Source organism: Rhineura floridana, chromosome 1 (assembly GCF_030035675.1).
Source record: "Rhineura floridana isolate rRhiFlo1 chromosome 1, rRhiFlo1.hap2, whole genome shotgun sequence".
Lineage (NCBI taxonomy): Eukaryota > Metazoa > Chordata > Lepidosauria > Squamata > Rhineuridae > Rhineura > Rhineura floridana.
Genome location: NC_084480.1, coordinates 140,777,054 through 140,793,063, shown reverse-complemented (window position 1 = coordinate 140,793,063; position 16,010 = coordinate 140,777,054). Strand labels below are relative to the sequence as shown.

General features: G+C 41.5%; 1 protein-coding gene across 4 annotated transcripts in view; it reads left to right on the top strand.

The window, feature by feature from the left end:
- GAK (cyclin G associated kinase) overlaps positions 1 to 16,010 on the top strand; it is a 98,332-nt gene that overhangs the window by 2,842 nt on the left and 79,480 nt on the right. The window lies entirely within an intron of this gene.

Genomic DNA, 16,010 nt, shown 5'->3' with positions numbered 1-16,010 from the left:
AAGTAGGGCTAATAATTAACCCTTTGTGAAAACATTTAGCTGGTGAAGACATTCCTAGCAGGGAGATAAAACGGTGGGCAGAATTTCATCTGGCCAGGAGCAGGGTGAAATTTAAAAAAGGTGGTGATCTTGAATCAGATAGTTCTTTGGTGTCAAGATAATGCAAATTATGATCAATGAGTTGTTGTTTTACTTCTGGAATTCTTCATCTTCTCTTTGCTCCATAGGTAAGGATATGATGCGGTTTTATGTTGTCGTTGATAATTATGTGCCTTCAAGTCAATTATGACTTACGGTCACCCTATGAATCTGTGACCTCCAATAGCATCTGTCATGAACCACCCTGTTCAGATCTTGTACGTTCAGGTCTGTGGCTTCTTTCCTGGAATCAATCCATCTCTTGTTTGGCCTTCCTCTGTTTCTACTCCCTTCTGTTTCTCCCAGCATTATGGTCTTTTCTAGTGAATCATGTCTTCTCATGATGTGTCCAAAGTATGACACCTCAGTTTCATCATTTTAGCTTCTAGTGACAGTTCTGGTTTAATTTGTTCTAACACCCAATTATTTGTCTTTTTTGCAGTCCATGGTATGCACAAAGCTCTCCTCCAACACCACATTTCAAATGAGTTGATTTTTCTCCTATCTGCCTTTTTCACTGTCCAGCTTTAACATCCATACATAGAGATTGGGAATACCATGGTCTGAATGATCCTGACTTTGGTGTTCAGTGATACATCTTTACATTTGAGGACTTTTTCTAGTTCTCTCACAGCTGCTCTCCCCAGTCCTAGCCTTCTTCTGATTACTTGACTATTGTCTCCATTTTGGTTAATGACTGTGCTGAGGTATTGATAATCCTTGACAAGTTCAATGTCCTCATTGTCAACTTTAAAGTTACATAAATCTTCTGTTGTCATTACTTTAGTCTTTTTGACATTCAGCTGTAGTCCTGCTTTTGTGCTTTCCTCTTTAACTTTCATCAGCATTCGTTTCAAATCATTACTGGTTTCTGCTAAGAGTATGGTATCGTCTGCATATCTTAAATGATTGATGTTTCTCCCTCCAATTTTCACCCCTCTTTCATCTTGGTCTAATCCCGCTTTCCGTATGATATTTTCTGCGTATAGATTAAATAAATAGGGTGATAAAATACACCCCTGTCTCACACCCTTTCCGATGGGGAACCAATTGGCTTCCCCATATTCTGTCCTTACAGTAGGCTCTTGTGCAGAGCATAGGTTGCGCATCAGATGCTGTGGCACCCCCATTTCTTTTAAAGCATTCCATTGTTTTTCATCATCTACACAGTCAAAGACTTTGCTGTAGTCTATAAAGTACAGGGTGATTTTCTTCTGAAATTCCTTGCTCCGTTCCATTATCCAACGTATGTTTGCGATATGATCTTTGGTGCCTCTTCCCTTTCTAAATCCAGCCTGGATGTCTGGTATGTCTCACTCCATATATGGTAAGAGCCTTTGTTGTAGAATCTTGAGCATTACTTTACTTGCATGGGATATTAAGGCAATAGTTTGATAATTACTGCATTCTCTGGGATCCCCTTTCTTTGGAATTGGGATATATATTGAACGCTTCCAGTCCGTGGGCCATTGTTTTCCATATTTCTTGACAATTTTTTGTCAGAATTTGGACAGATTCAGTCTCAGTAGCTTGTAGCAACTCTATTGGTATGCCATCTGACCCTGGTGATTTGTTTCTTCCAAGAATTTTAAGAGCAGCTTTCACCTCACATTCTAACATTTCTGGTTCTTCATCATATGGTTCCTCTGTGAATGAATTTGTCATCCTTGCATTTCTTTTATAGAGTTCTTCAGTGTATTGCTTCCATCTTCCTTTTATTTCATCTCAGTCAGTCAGTGTGTTCCCCTGTTTATTATTCAACATCCCTCCTTTTGCTTTAAAATTTCCTTTCATTTCTCTAATCTTTTGGAATAGGGCTCTTGTTCTTCCCATTTTATTGTCCTTTTGTATTTCTATACAATAACTATTGTAATGGTTTTCTTTGTCCCTACGTACTTGTCATTGTATAGTTGCATTTAGGGTTCTGACCGTGTTTCTATCTCCTTTTGCTTTTGCTTTCCTTCTCTCTTTAACCATTTTAAGTGTTTCTTCAGTCATTTTATAGAGGTTTATAGAGCCTTATAAAAGGGTTGCTAACATCTTTTTCTAATCCTCACTCCTGTTTCTTGAACAGCTGTTTTACATAGAGAAATATGTCGTGGAGCTCAGCACTAGGGAAAACTTTGCTTGGTTAATTGTTTGTGTGCGTCACACGGTTGGTAAAGGCAGACAGAATCATGCCAACGAGGGTAGTTATAAGGTAATTTCCTCCCTCCACTTTATCCATGGTGATGGGTAAAGTGAGGTGTGGGCAATAGCGATCATAGAATCGTTGGAAGCTGCCTTATACCAAGTCAAATCTGTGATCCATCCAGCTCAGTATTGTCAACACTGACTGGCAGAGGCTTTCTAGGGTTTCTGACAGGGGTCGCTCCCAGCCCTGTCTGTGGATGTTAGGGATTGAACCTGGGATCTTCTGCATGCAAAGCAGCTGCTCCACCACTGAGCTACGGCCTTTCCCTGAAGGGGAGTCATCAGATGGATGAGGGTTGTTCTAAATTAGTTAGCATGGAGCATAAATGGTATTATTTGGGACTGCTTGTGTTTAGAAGTCTCCATGTACAAGTGGCTGTTCTGCTATATGTATTTGGGTTTCGAAGACACGATAGTTGGAAGCTTCCATGCATTATGTATGCATGGCAAAGGGACACTTAGTATGTGTGCATGTCTGGATGGCTTCCAAACTCAAATGCATATAGTACAAAATACATCTGAGCATAAGCAAGGTGTATATCTTTCCTTACATCTGTATGGGGGCAAATGTCCTATGTAAAGCATCCTCTTATATTTGGGATGACTGATTGAGAGTGTGATGACTTGACAGAGAGAAGGTTGGATCTATGTCACCCCAGAGCATTGCTGTTTCTCTGTGTCAGGTTTTGGTGGTAACAACTGATCCTACCTCTCTCTGAATTGGAAGTCTCGTGAATAATTAACTTGCTGTTGCTTTTGTCCCTGCGTAAATGTACGTACAAGATAGTTGGCTGTTCTTTGACTCTAGACATCTTTCCTGAAGGTACTACTTGGCTTGTAGGGATGTCATATCCCCCCCCCCCAGTGCTTATATAATAAAGTATTACTGCCGGGAAAACCGGATCTTTTGTTTCGCCCCACTAGTACGTTAGTTTTTATAGTGAATGCTCTGGGGCATGTTTGTCTTGCAGTCTCCTTTTGTGACGTCGTAAGTGACTAATGATGCAATACCTCCCGCCCTATGCATTGCCACGTTGTGCCAGTTTTGAAGTTATAATTGTGCACTTTAAATGCTTGACTCTTGCTTGTTAAATGCAGGAGTGCTTATCCTCTGCAAAGAAAGTATGCCGGCAAGACTGCCATCTTTCATTGATTCAATAATTTGCTTTTAAAAAAAATTAAGGTCTTTGGAAACTCTGTGCTCTTTCTTTCTAGTACTGAAGCACCTGTCTCTTGCCTCCTCTCCCCTTGCTCCTTCTTTCTTTCTTTTTTTTTTAAAAGTGGCAAATGTAATCCACTCCTCCATTATACTTGGAAGAAACCCTGTACTATCGCCTCTTTACCGATTTGAAAAGAACAATCCTGCAAAGGCTAATATGTGGTTGGGGCAAGCTTTAATCACCTGGACAAGCCTCAAGGCTTAATCTGCACTACTGGTCTGATTGTCTACTTATGCGTTTCGGCACAGATTTGTGAAGATATCCCTCTAAAAGTGAACTGTCCCAAGTGACTTGGACCCTTAAGCAGAAAGTTAATGGAGAATGGTCCGTTGACCATTAAATATATTGAAGATGGCTGGGGCCACTCAGCAAGCATTGTAGCCAAATCCAGATTTTTGTTCTCGCCAGACATGCCTTTCCATACCAGAAGCATTGCCTCTGGTTCACTTGTGGGCATGGGCAACTGGGATTTCCAGTTACATGTGACTAGATGTGGATCCACATTTGCATTTGTGCTAAATATATCAAACGTATTCAACATGGATCTGATGAGCACTGGAATGCAGTCAGGGACACATATCCAGAAGGGCTTTTGAACACACATCAGCTGTGTCTATAGATCAGCCCCAGCCAGCATAGCCAATGGTCAGGAATGATGGGAATTGTAGTCAGCAACATCTGGGGACCCAACGGTTGGGAAAGGTTGCGACTGTTCAGACACATGAAGCTCTCTTGCTGTACTGGGTTGATCTGTTTTGTAAGTTTGACAGCTTGTAGTCTTTGCAGAGGGCTTTGCTTTTGTTAATAATAGATATGTTTACTGACCTGTATCAGATTGGATTGAAGCAGAAGAGAATAAATATGAATAGTACCAGATTTCTAATCTTACATTGAGGTTTTCTGGTTGTCTTTTGTCTCCTGATTTTTAATTAGGGCCCTCTTAAAACTAAAATATTGTGATTCTAATGTCTATTTAAAAACATAACTATGTATGCCTTCAGATTGTTGTTCCAAGGACAGCTGCACGAGTTAGCATGATTCTCAGTGCATTTTGAAAACTTTTTGTTATGGAGGAAAAGTCTATATTTTTCAATAAAAATTGCTTGGAACAAAAATGTTGTACTGTGGCACCATGAAGCAGGTGCAAAACGTTGTTCCAAGACCAGTTGTTTTACGCAACACAGACTTTACCCATGAGAGTGTTTTTTTTTTTTAAAAAAATGTGTTGGGATTTGTACCAGCTTGTTCACCTGCTGTTGGGTTTGATGCTAGAGGTGTAGTCTACACTTAACATGAACATCACTTTGGGGATTGTAGGCAATTATCCAGTTATGTCTGGGCACTTGTAGCAGGTACGTGAGTAAAAAATAGATCATTATCTAGATTATGCTGTAGACCTACAGTGTAGCTTATTAGCTGTAAAAGTGGACAGTTAACAACACATTCCACTCACAGAAAGGGTGAGATGAGGAGAAATGAGGCTAGATCGGAGCTCATTGATTTCCTTCTTTAAAAATATATGAAGAGTATGGTTGCTACAGCACAACATTTCTTGCAGTGTTTTAATCTTTCTTAGTTTTCTGACATACTGTTTGAATGATCTCCCACACAGAAGCTGCTTGCACCTAATAAAGTGGGACACGAAGGAGAGTGAGGGTCCCCCTCTAAGCTTGGGGAAGGGCTGTAGCTCAATGGTAGACCATCTGCTTTGCATACAGGAGATCCCAGATTCAATCCCTTTATATCTCCAGAGAGGGCTGGCAAAGGCTCCCTGCCTAAAACCCTGGAGAGCCACCTCCGGTCACTGAGCTGGGTGGACTAATGGTCTGACTCAGTATAAGTTGCTAATATTGCTCCTATGTTGCTAATAAATTATTACATGTGGGAAGCATTGCTTGTGTATTTACAAATACGATTCTTTGATCTGCGGTATAAAGCAGTATCCTCCAGAATTCTGTGACCCCATTCTGTGTCATGTGTAGAGCTGTGCTCAAGTTATCTAAATAGTGGTGAGTCGTGCGTGACGCCATAAAGGTTGGGTGTGAATGCCAGGTTGTCACCATCACTTTTGAGATGTGAGGTGACAAAATAAGAGGACACAGAAGAAAAGTTCTTATCCTGGCAGAGTTGTTGGAGCTGCTGCTCCTCACCCATCCCAGCACCTCAGCCAGCAGAACCGTCATGCTTACCATTTGAAAAATGGCATATTTAGGCAAGTAGCTGACACAAGCCTCTTAATGTTTCAGTATGGAAACCTGAAAATGTGGACAGCAAAAAAAAAAGTGTTAGATTTTTAAAAAAACCTACTTTGTATTTTGTCTTAACACAGGCATGTAACTTCTTTTAATTTCATGCAAAAGCTAGCACTGCGTTTGAGACGGTCCTGGTTTTAGAATATTCTTTGGAGAACAGGGATGTGCAAATTTTATACAAGGGCTGTGTTTTTAAAACCTGTGAGGGAATACATAAAAATGTCTCTTAGCATTGCTGTCTTTGTGGTGAGTTGCCATGGCAGTTACCACTGGGTTTTGCTTGGGTGTCTTTTGGGAGCTGCACTTAGGGGTAAAGCAGATGTAATGCTTCTAGTTTTCCAGAAGCATTTGGTCTGTAGACTTTGGTCTGTAGACTAACAGCTGGCTGCAGGCGAGTCTGTTGCTTCCCAGTCACTTCTCATGCTTTCAGATTCCCCTTGTTCTTCTCCATGCTGACCTTAACACTAGGGTGGGGAACCTTTTTGGCTGCACGGGCCAGATTCTCATCTGGACAAGCCGCTGACTTGTGAGTCACATGGCATCATTATGACATCACATGATTGGTGGGTGGGGGTGCCCACCTGTCAAGATCCTTTGCACTTTCCTTAATTCTCCGCAATCAGGGACTTAAAGGAGGGGGGCAGACTTGGAAAAGCTTCTTCCGAGTTCCCCCCCCCCTTTAAGTTCCTGTTCGTGGAGACTTAAAAGACTTTGAGATAGTCCCTGTGCTCCTGTTTGAGCATATGGGTGTGCAGGAGCTGTCTTAAAGCTTTTGCAAAAGTGTCTATGAAGTCGCTTGCATGCATGAGTTGCTTCGAATGGCATTTTTGTACAGGGCTTTAATCCCCGCTTAGTTGATGAGCTAGGATTAAATCTTGTTCCCTTGGCTGTGCAATTCTGTCTCTGCTGGGAACAAAATTGTGCAGCCAAGGCAGGATATGCTGATATCACTAGTGATACTGGTGGATGAGCATGGTTTTGGGGAAATGGCCTGGGGGGGGCAAATGGGACCCCCTGAAGGGCCATGATTGGTCTGAAGGCTCCCCACCCCTACCTTAGTCAGATTTCCTCTAAGTTATGGTTATCATTAACCAGGGCTTGCAAAACAGTTTCAAACCTTTGTGATGACGGGAAGGTTGTTAATGTTAATGCACATGTTACTCTTAACTATGATTAAGGCTGTTATGGAAAGGAGAGGATTCACAAGTGAGAGGGGTGCTTGTGTTCCTGTGTCTTAAGTTTGTATCTGTATACAAACTTCTGTATTGGGCAAAGTGTGGTATTTTAAAATAGCATAATCTCAAGGCGTGTGTATTCATTGATACCAATGTGTTGTGGTTCCTGAGACCTGTCTGTAGTCTGCTATTTACTAACAATTTGTCTTGAGCAGTTTGTCTAGCTATCTTACTGATGAGTTTCAAGAAGTCAGTGTAGCTTCCCATCTTTAGCCTTTGAAACTTGGATTCTCTCATATAGCTATAATTCCCTTTTATTAAATTTTAGATTGAACTGAACAAAAACATAAAGGAGGAAGTTGGTAAACAAGGGAATTAACCTGGATGTGAGTAGAAAACAAAGGTTATAAGTTTATAAAGTTATATTTTCTTTGTGTCCTCCTTCAAACATTTTCAGCACCTTGCTGAACTACAATTCCCAAGTTTCTTTGGAGGAAAACCATTCATGTAGTATTACCCCCACATACACGGATGAGTCTCTAATGTGGATGGATACTCTCTTAGAAATATAGATTATATTGCTGCTGTTAGAATCTATTTAGTGTTTTTCCTAAGTCCGAAAAGCTTTTGGTTCTCAATATTTCAATAATGCTGCAGTAATACCCATACTAGTACTAATAGCTATTGTTTACACTGTACATAGAGATTTTTTGAAATGTTAAGGTGGGAAGTTGGCTGACAGACTTTTTTATTTTTTTAGAAAGAGGGACTTGGCTCTTCATAACAATGTTGCAGTAAGTGGCTGGAGCTACAGAGGATGTGACACTGATGGTCAAATGTGTCAGGAACATAGCAATTAGTGAAGTATGCCTAAATGATAGTGCATTTCAACCTTCTGGTAATGTATAAGACATCTGTAACTACAGTGGAAGACACAGTGAATTGGCTTGTTATTGCCATCCAATGTGCCTTAGAAATCTAGAATTCCATACACTGTCTGGAATATCTGGTTTGTTAGTATGGTTTTGAGAATCCTCCTGTTCTAGATCCTGTCTAGGACTACTTGTCTAGATTTGACTTGTCAGTCACCTGGTGGGCCACATGAAAGGCTGATGGTCTGAGGCCAGATTGATGGGTCACCAGTTATGCAGCTCTGTGTTTGTTTGTTTTCTGTGACTGAATTGGGAAAGATGATTTCTGAGGAACCTTCAGGCTTTGGTTGTCAGTGATTAGAATTCTTTGACAAAATGTAGCCTGTCAATAAAGAGACCAACACAGTAGCTGATCTAATCTGTCTCAATGACACCTACGTTTGAACTTTGCATGTGGTCACTTTGATTTCAACGAAATGCAGAACTGTTTAAAAACTGCCTTTCAATGACCATCTAATCTTGCATCAAATTTGCAATATTGTCCAGCCAGATACTACTGACTGTAGTGTCCAGAAGTATACCATTTCTCATCATGTAGGCCCCAGTTAACAATCATGGTGAATATATCTGTCAAAGGCTAGTTTTCATGAATGTATTTGTCTAATTACTTTTAAAATCTTAGATGGCTGTCCAAACTAATGGTTGTTACCACATACTGTGGCAGCGACTTCCATATGTTGAGCATTGCGTGAAACAGGTTTAGGATCAACAAATACTGACAACATTTTTTAAAAAAAATTGGGAGGTCCCAAAACCTAGCATGATTCTAGTGGCGCTAGCCATCTAGGAACACTTGAACTTGGCACAGAATGGGTGTGAAATGTGTGTTTTGGAAGCAGCTGTCCTGGATTTATGATTCTCTGGGATTTCCCCCCCTTAATCTTTGTACATCATTATGGCTGCTTCCAAGTATCCTGAAATATTTCAGCTTCCATGCTTTCACAATACAGTAGCAAAACAGATCTTTACAATAGCAATATGGATCTTTCTGTAACTGCATCCCAGCCCAATAGATTCTTGGGAAAGCAATTGGAATAGTTCATTGCTAATAAGATACCTTGCAAAAGCATAGATAGCAATGTGCAGTGTTTTGGTGTTCGTTACATTACACTGAGCTTGAACACTTGCTTGAGTAAAAAGTTTTAAACTGTTTTTCCTCTTAATATATCTCCACATTCTCCAGTTTTAAACTTCCTGGCATACTAAAAAATGTTGGAAACGGAAGTTCCTTTTAATAACTGTGAGGAACAATGTTTGTTTACATGCTAAATCTCTGAGGCAAGTACCTGAAGTAGTAATCTTGCAAATATTTAATTGGTGTGAAGTGAGATTTTTAAAGTTACTGGAGAACAAATGTTGTATAACAAGGTTGCCAATGTGGTGCTCTGCAGATGGTTTCGACTTCAGCTCCTATCAGCTTGGGTCAGCATGGCAATGATCAGGGATGATGGGAGCTATAGTCCACAACATCTGGAAGACACTATGTTGACTGTTCTTGTTGTACAGTAGGGCCCCACTCATACGGCAGGTTAGGTTCCAGACCCTTGCCGGAAAGCGAAAACCACTGGAAAGCAGATCAGCTGTAGTGTGGGGGTCTGGAACCTAACCCGCTAATCGCACCAGACGAGGAGAAGATCAGATCTTCCCCTCCTCGGGTGCGATCAGCTCGAGCGGGAGTCTGATCGCACCAGAAGAGGAGAAGATCAGCTGTAGCACGCTACAGCTGATCTTCCCCCCCCTCCGGCGCGATCAGCTGGAGTGCGCGGAGCTGGCGTCATATTAGTGGAACTCCGAAAAGCGGGGTGCTGAGAAGCTGCCTTATAGGTCACCTGCTCATAGTGTCTTTAAAGGAGTGATTTCCCCAGAGAGAGCACTAAGAAGGTTACATTTCCCTTTACAGGAGGAAAGCCTCATGAAGGATGAAAGACTGGGGTGGGAAAGTAGATTTTATTTATTTACTAAATGTTTAGGCTTCCCAGTAACAAAAAGATGCATGGCCTCTGTCCCTTGATGATAGCTGGCCATATTTTCATTTGCTGCTGGGACATCATCACTTTTCCATGAAAGCTCATGCGTATGGACCTTGCACAGAGAACAGAAGTGCATTCAGGCATTCTCAAATCTGTTTGCTTACTTCATTTATACTTCTGCAAGCTGTGGCAGATGTGTCTCCACTACTGATGCTTTCCCAGTGTGGATTTTGCTTCCCAATGTAGGGAAAGGTACTGTGAAGACACCATAGTTAATTCTCCTTTGAACTTCTTTGCACCTTCTGTTTCATTATGTGGCTAGGTCTGAAATAGTATTCAGAATTCTGGGTGCCAGCATTAAATTTTTAGGTAACTTCTTGTATTTTTCTTCCCGCTCCCAATTTTTTGTTGGCTGAATAAAGTGAGACCGTAGAGCAGGGTAGCCAATTGCTACTCTCCAGATGTTGAGGCCTGCTGCTCCTATCACTCCAAATCATGAGACATGCTGCTTGAGGCTGATGGGAGTTGTAGTCCACAACATCTGGAGACTGCCATTTTGGCTATTTCTTGGGGTTTAACTTGCATGTTCAGCATTCTCTGTACCCATTTGCAACATGATACCTTGGTGTTCAAGAGGTATCTTGAGTGAAATTTGATAATCACATTCAGAAAGCAACTATCTGTATAAAGTTCAAATACCAGTTAATATGTGTATCTGGGTTTGTTTGTATATATTGTAATGTTATATCTGCTTTGAAGAATAAAATTTAGTGTTCATGTCCCTGACACCATTCTACATCTCATATTTTAATGCTAGTTTTATTGTTGCCCCTGTTTTCAGGCTGGCAAGGAGACATATAAGGCAACAATCTTCTTGAGCATTGTAAGATTCCAGTGAAACTTGGTATGAACGTGTTACATCCATTGGAAATTCAAGCCCTGCACCTATTTTTTTTTGGGGGGGAGGGGAATGGCAAATGTGCTTGTAGTGTGATATGTGAAGTGAGACTTATGAACATATGTGCAGAAGGCAAGTTTCAGGCTTGCAGGGTATATTTTGAGATTTACTAACTGGAGACATGGATGGATTGATTCCATAAAGGAAGCCACAAACCTGAACGTACAAGATCTGAACAGGGTGGTTCATGACAGATGCTGTGGGAGGTCACTGATTCATAGGGTCGCCATAAGTCGGAATCAACTTGAAGGCACATAACAACAACAACTGGAGACAACTCTGAGCCCAGGGATTTGTTTTGAGTACCAGAAATGAACTGTGCTCAGTCATTCCATACAAAAATGCACTCCTGGTTACTCTTCTCTTCCCCCCCCCCCCGGTTCATTTCAGGAGTATACTATTTTGGCAGGGAAGTCATTTTTGCGGTGCTACTGTTAAACAATTGGGAATCTGGAATCCTTGCTGATTAATTTCAGATCATCCAGAGATCTGCCAGTAGATTCCAGTCTACCTTCTGCTCATCCCTGCTGTAGACCATGTGGAATATTCTGCGCAGTCTCTAATTGTTTGTGCACAGTGTTCATGTATTATAGAAATGCTTCTTCACTCTACATCTAGATAGAATGAGCCACAGACCTTCCCACCAACCATTATAGTCAATGTACATTAACATTAGAGGGACTAGAAATCTTCTCTTGCAGTGATGACTTTCAACTGCAAACATACCGTGGAGAAGTAACCGTTTCAATAACATGCTTAGAAACCTACACTGTTCAGCAGGTGGAAGTAACTTCCAATCTGTTCTCAGCTCCGTTCCAGGAGCTTCTTATCTAACTAATTACTAACTGTCTGCTTTCCTTTGCATGGCAAATAGTGAAATGCTGCATAAACAGAACTATTACATTTTTAAGTTTGCAAGAGTGCTTTTTACAGTGTGCATATAAAAATATCAAGCTACAATACGGTATTAAATAGTGGAATCAATTTTAAAGCTCATGGGAGTCTCTATTGAATTGACTTGTTTAAAGCCTTAGAGCTTTTCTGTGGAGTGAAATAGTAACATTTCTAAACACAATACAACTTTCAGTATCCTTTGGTGTGAATTGTTTAAGTGCTTTGTGTGAGAAGGTGGGACGCTTGCATGTGGTTAATACTTCAATTTAATGATCAGCAGCCTTAGAAGTTCAGTGGTACCAAATAATCCTGTGTTGACATGTTCATTTTCAGGATTTTGTTTATTTTACATTAAGGTGTTTAAGGAGCAAAAATATAATTTCTCAGATGAAGAACACATGCTCATTGTGGGTACTAGGGCTTAGATGCTTGGGGAGATTTTATTCCCTGAGAAATAATTTGCACAGAATGTAAAGTCTCTGGATTTCAGCTAGACGCAAGGAGACACGTTTAAACGAGGGCACTTCTGTCTCACATTCACATTCAGGTCTTAAGGTGGGTCATTTTCATTTTTATAATTCTTCTGTGAGATTAAGTTATATTAGATTATTTTATAGAAGGGGTGAATTAAGTATTGTGATTGCCTTTTCCTTGTGTTTGTAACTTTGCAACAACCTATTTTTGCTTTTCCGTGTTCTGGCATGGTGCCTGAATGCTAAACCCAAATGCATACAAATGTTCTCTTCTTCTTAGGTTCTTGGCCGTGTTCATTGCATGAATAGCTATGCAAAGGACTCATGTTCCAGTTTACTGTGAATGCTGACATCACATCTCCTTTGCTGCTTCCTTCTAGCCTGGGGTTCCCAAACTGGTCTGTAGACTTCATTCAGGTGGTCTGCGGCATGTCTGTGAAGAACACTTACGATTTAAATTCTGTAGAAGTTTAGGGAATTCAAACTGTAACACAATAAAGTACAATATAAGAAATAGAAGAAGTGATTAAAATAACAGCATCTTGCACAGAACATTTCAGTTGGTACAATATGCAGAAAAATCATTAAATGGTCCTCCAAGACCACCAGCAATTTTCCAGTGGCCCCTGGGGAAAAAAATATTTGGGAACCATTGTTCTAACTGGTGGAAGCAACAAACCTAGAGCCCATCTGTACTACACTTTTAAAGCTGTCTTATACCACTTTAAATAGTGATGCCTTCCCCCAAAGAATCCTGGGAACTGTAGTTTATTAAGGGTGCTGAGAATTTCCTTGAGACTCCTATTCCTCTCAAAGAGCTACAGTTCCTCGAATTGTTGTTAAACCACTCCAGGAATTGTAGCTCTGTGAGGGGAATAGGGGTCTTCTAACAACTCTCAGCACCTTAACAAACAGCCATGACTGTTTAAAGTGATATGATCCTATAGTGCAGACAGGACCTTAGTGTTGCATCCAAACTAGAGACAGTATTTCGTTTTGCTCCAAACAAACCGTGGTTATTAAGCTGAGAACAAACTCTTAGCTTAACATCATGGTTTGTTTGGAGTGAAACTAACCTCAGGCCCCAGTTTTGGCATAACACCAAACCAGGAAATCATGGCTTGTTGCTCCCATTGGGATCAAAACTGGACCAATCTCTGTGTTTATGGAAATCATTACCATGAAAATGCAAACGCTGCCTAAGAAACTACTATGGTCATGTTCCAAAAGGCATTTAAGCAGATGTCCAATGTAGGTGGTGATCTTCTTCTCTGCCCCCCCCCCAAAGGTTTGGGCAAAGCCCTCCATGCCACATAGCAACTGCTTTTGAACTCTCCTGGTTTTTCAAAAGCAGTTTATGTCATCATGTGGGATGCAACTATTTTGAAGTGAGGGAAGAAAAACCTATCAGGGGGAAAAGCCTCTGACTGGAGAAGTTAGTCAGTGATAGAGTGTGGGCTTTTCATACAGCAGGAAGTGGGTTCAGTCCCTGGCACCACTAGTAAAAAGTATCTCAAATCCTGGGAGTAGGGAAGACCTCTGCCTGAGAGCTACTGCCGAACAGCATGGAGGATGGGCAGCATGATGGTGACCTATGGCGGAGGTACCACTTTCTATGACTTTATTCAGTGAATGGGTTGCTGGTACTGTCTGGACCTGGGTTTGAAAAGAACCTCCCTCCCTGTATAAGGAGTGAAGAGTCAAGGGTTGTAAGTGGCAAACTCCGGCCCCCGTGCCTACAGGAATGGGCAGCAGCCCCCATCACCAGAGCCTAGGGTAGCCTGGGACTATTTGAGTGTAACAACCTCATATTTGAGAACATCTGTCTTTTGATAGAGACTCTTCATTTCTCCTTTGTACCTTGGTAAGTACGGTAAAACAAAGTCATATTTTTAGGAAGCGTGCTAATCTTGACTTGCACAGCAAGCTGCCTTAGACTATGAACTAAAATATGTTTGTGTCAAACCTGAAAATCAGGTCGCTGGAACTCCTCTTAAGCAAAATCCAAAAGGAGTTTGACTTCTTTTGTTTTAAATCCAGAGTTGTTATATTTAATTTGATTAACAGGAACAAACTTATTATTGGCTTTCTGTCTCAATTTACTTATTTCAAAGGAAGTTACCAGGGAGGTTTTGTGCATAATAGTGTAGCTGTGATATGAGAGAATGATACAGTGCACAGCTGAGAGAATGCCACAGAGCTACATTTTTCGAAGCTATTTGTGTCAGGATCATGCGCTCGTTTAAGCTTCAGTTTTGGCATCTTTGCAAGAACAGTTGTTTTGCTGGTTTACTCTGAATAGTGTGGCTTTATAAAGGCCACACTATTGAACAAGATGCTATGCAACAACAGCATTCCCTTGTGATCTTTTCTCACCCCACTCGGGAAGCACAGAAGACTTACGAAAATGAGTAAGATGAAAATGTTACCCATCCTAAAACTTGAAAATACATGTGAGATAGACATGCCCTAGTTTAAAAGATGTCCCCTTCTGTCCAGGTTGAATCCAGAGATTTTAACATCTGGGCAGGAAATTACTTCTCAGGGTAGGGGCAGGGTGATGGCGGAGCTGGGGCAATGCTGATGCACTGTTGGAGCCAATCCAGCACTTCTGCTGGTGTATCCGCACAGGCCTACTAACCTCACTGCCCTGCCCTGCTCTGCTGGAGCTGGGTAAGCTACATTGCTGTCAATGTCAGGAATGCAGCTCCCCCTGGCCACTACTGTGTAACCGTCCTTTCATATGAAGACAGTGATAGTGGTCAGTTTGCAGCGGGACCAGGGTAGGTCTCGCTCTTTTAGCTTTTATTTATTTATTACATTTTCACCCCGCCTTTCTTTTTCATGATTGAAATCCAAGGCGGCTTACATGTGGTACCCAGGCGGTCTCCCATCCAGGCACTGACCAGACCTGACCCTACTTAGCTTCAGCAGGGAGCTGGCCACATGTGCCTTCAGACCATAGTGCCAGTCCTCCAGCTGTTGTTTTTCAAAGGCTAAAGCAGGACATGTTTTTACTATTATTTTATTGTTTGTTTTATGGATGTCTTCCCAGGAGTCATCCCGAAGTGATTCACAAGATAATAACACATATGCAACAGTTGCATATATAAAAATCAGTTAGAACATTTGCACATATGAAAGTGATGTTAAGGAAGAATGACAAAAACAGTTTAAACCAGCAACATAGACAGCTGGTATAGCAGAGTGGGGAGTTCAAATCCCCGCTCGTGTCTCCTGGGTGTCAAGGGCCAGCTAAAGATCACCCCCACAGTGAGTGGCTCAGGGGTTACGTGCCCTGCTACCTGTGTAACCGTGGGCAAGCTGCATAGTCCCAAGGAGCCCAGTTGCCCCCCAGCTGGCAGTTGTGGAGAAGGAAGGGGCTGGCTTGTGTAGCTGTGGCAAGCTGAGCAGGCCCTAGCCAGCGGGGGAGGATTAGCCTCAGAGGGAGGCAATGGTAAACCCTCTCTGAATATCTCTTACCATGAAAACCCTATACATAGGGTAGCCATAAGTCAGGATCGACTTGAAGGCGGTCCATTTCCATTTCAAACCAGCAACAGTATGTGCATAAACTCAATTCAAATCCAAGGAGGATACCAACTTGGATAAAGATTTTAGAAGGCTTGTTGAAAGATGAATGTCTTCAGTAGGCACTGAAAAGTCAATAGAAAAGGTGCCTGTCTGATACGTGATGACAGGGAGTTCCAAAGGGTAGGTGCCGCCACATTAAAAGCCCAGTTCTGACATACAGAATGAACTTCCTGATAGGATGATATCTGCAGAATGCCCTCTCTTACCGAAT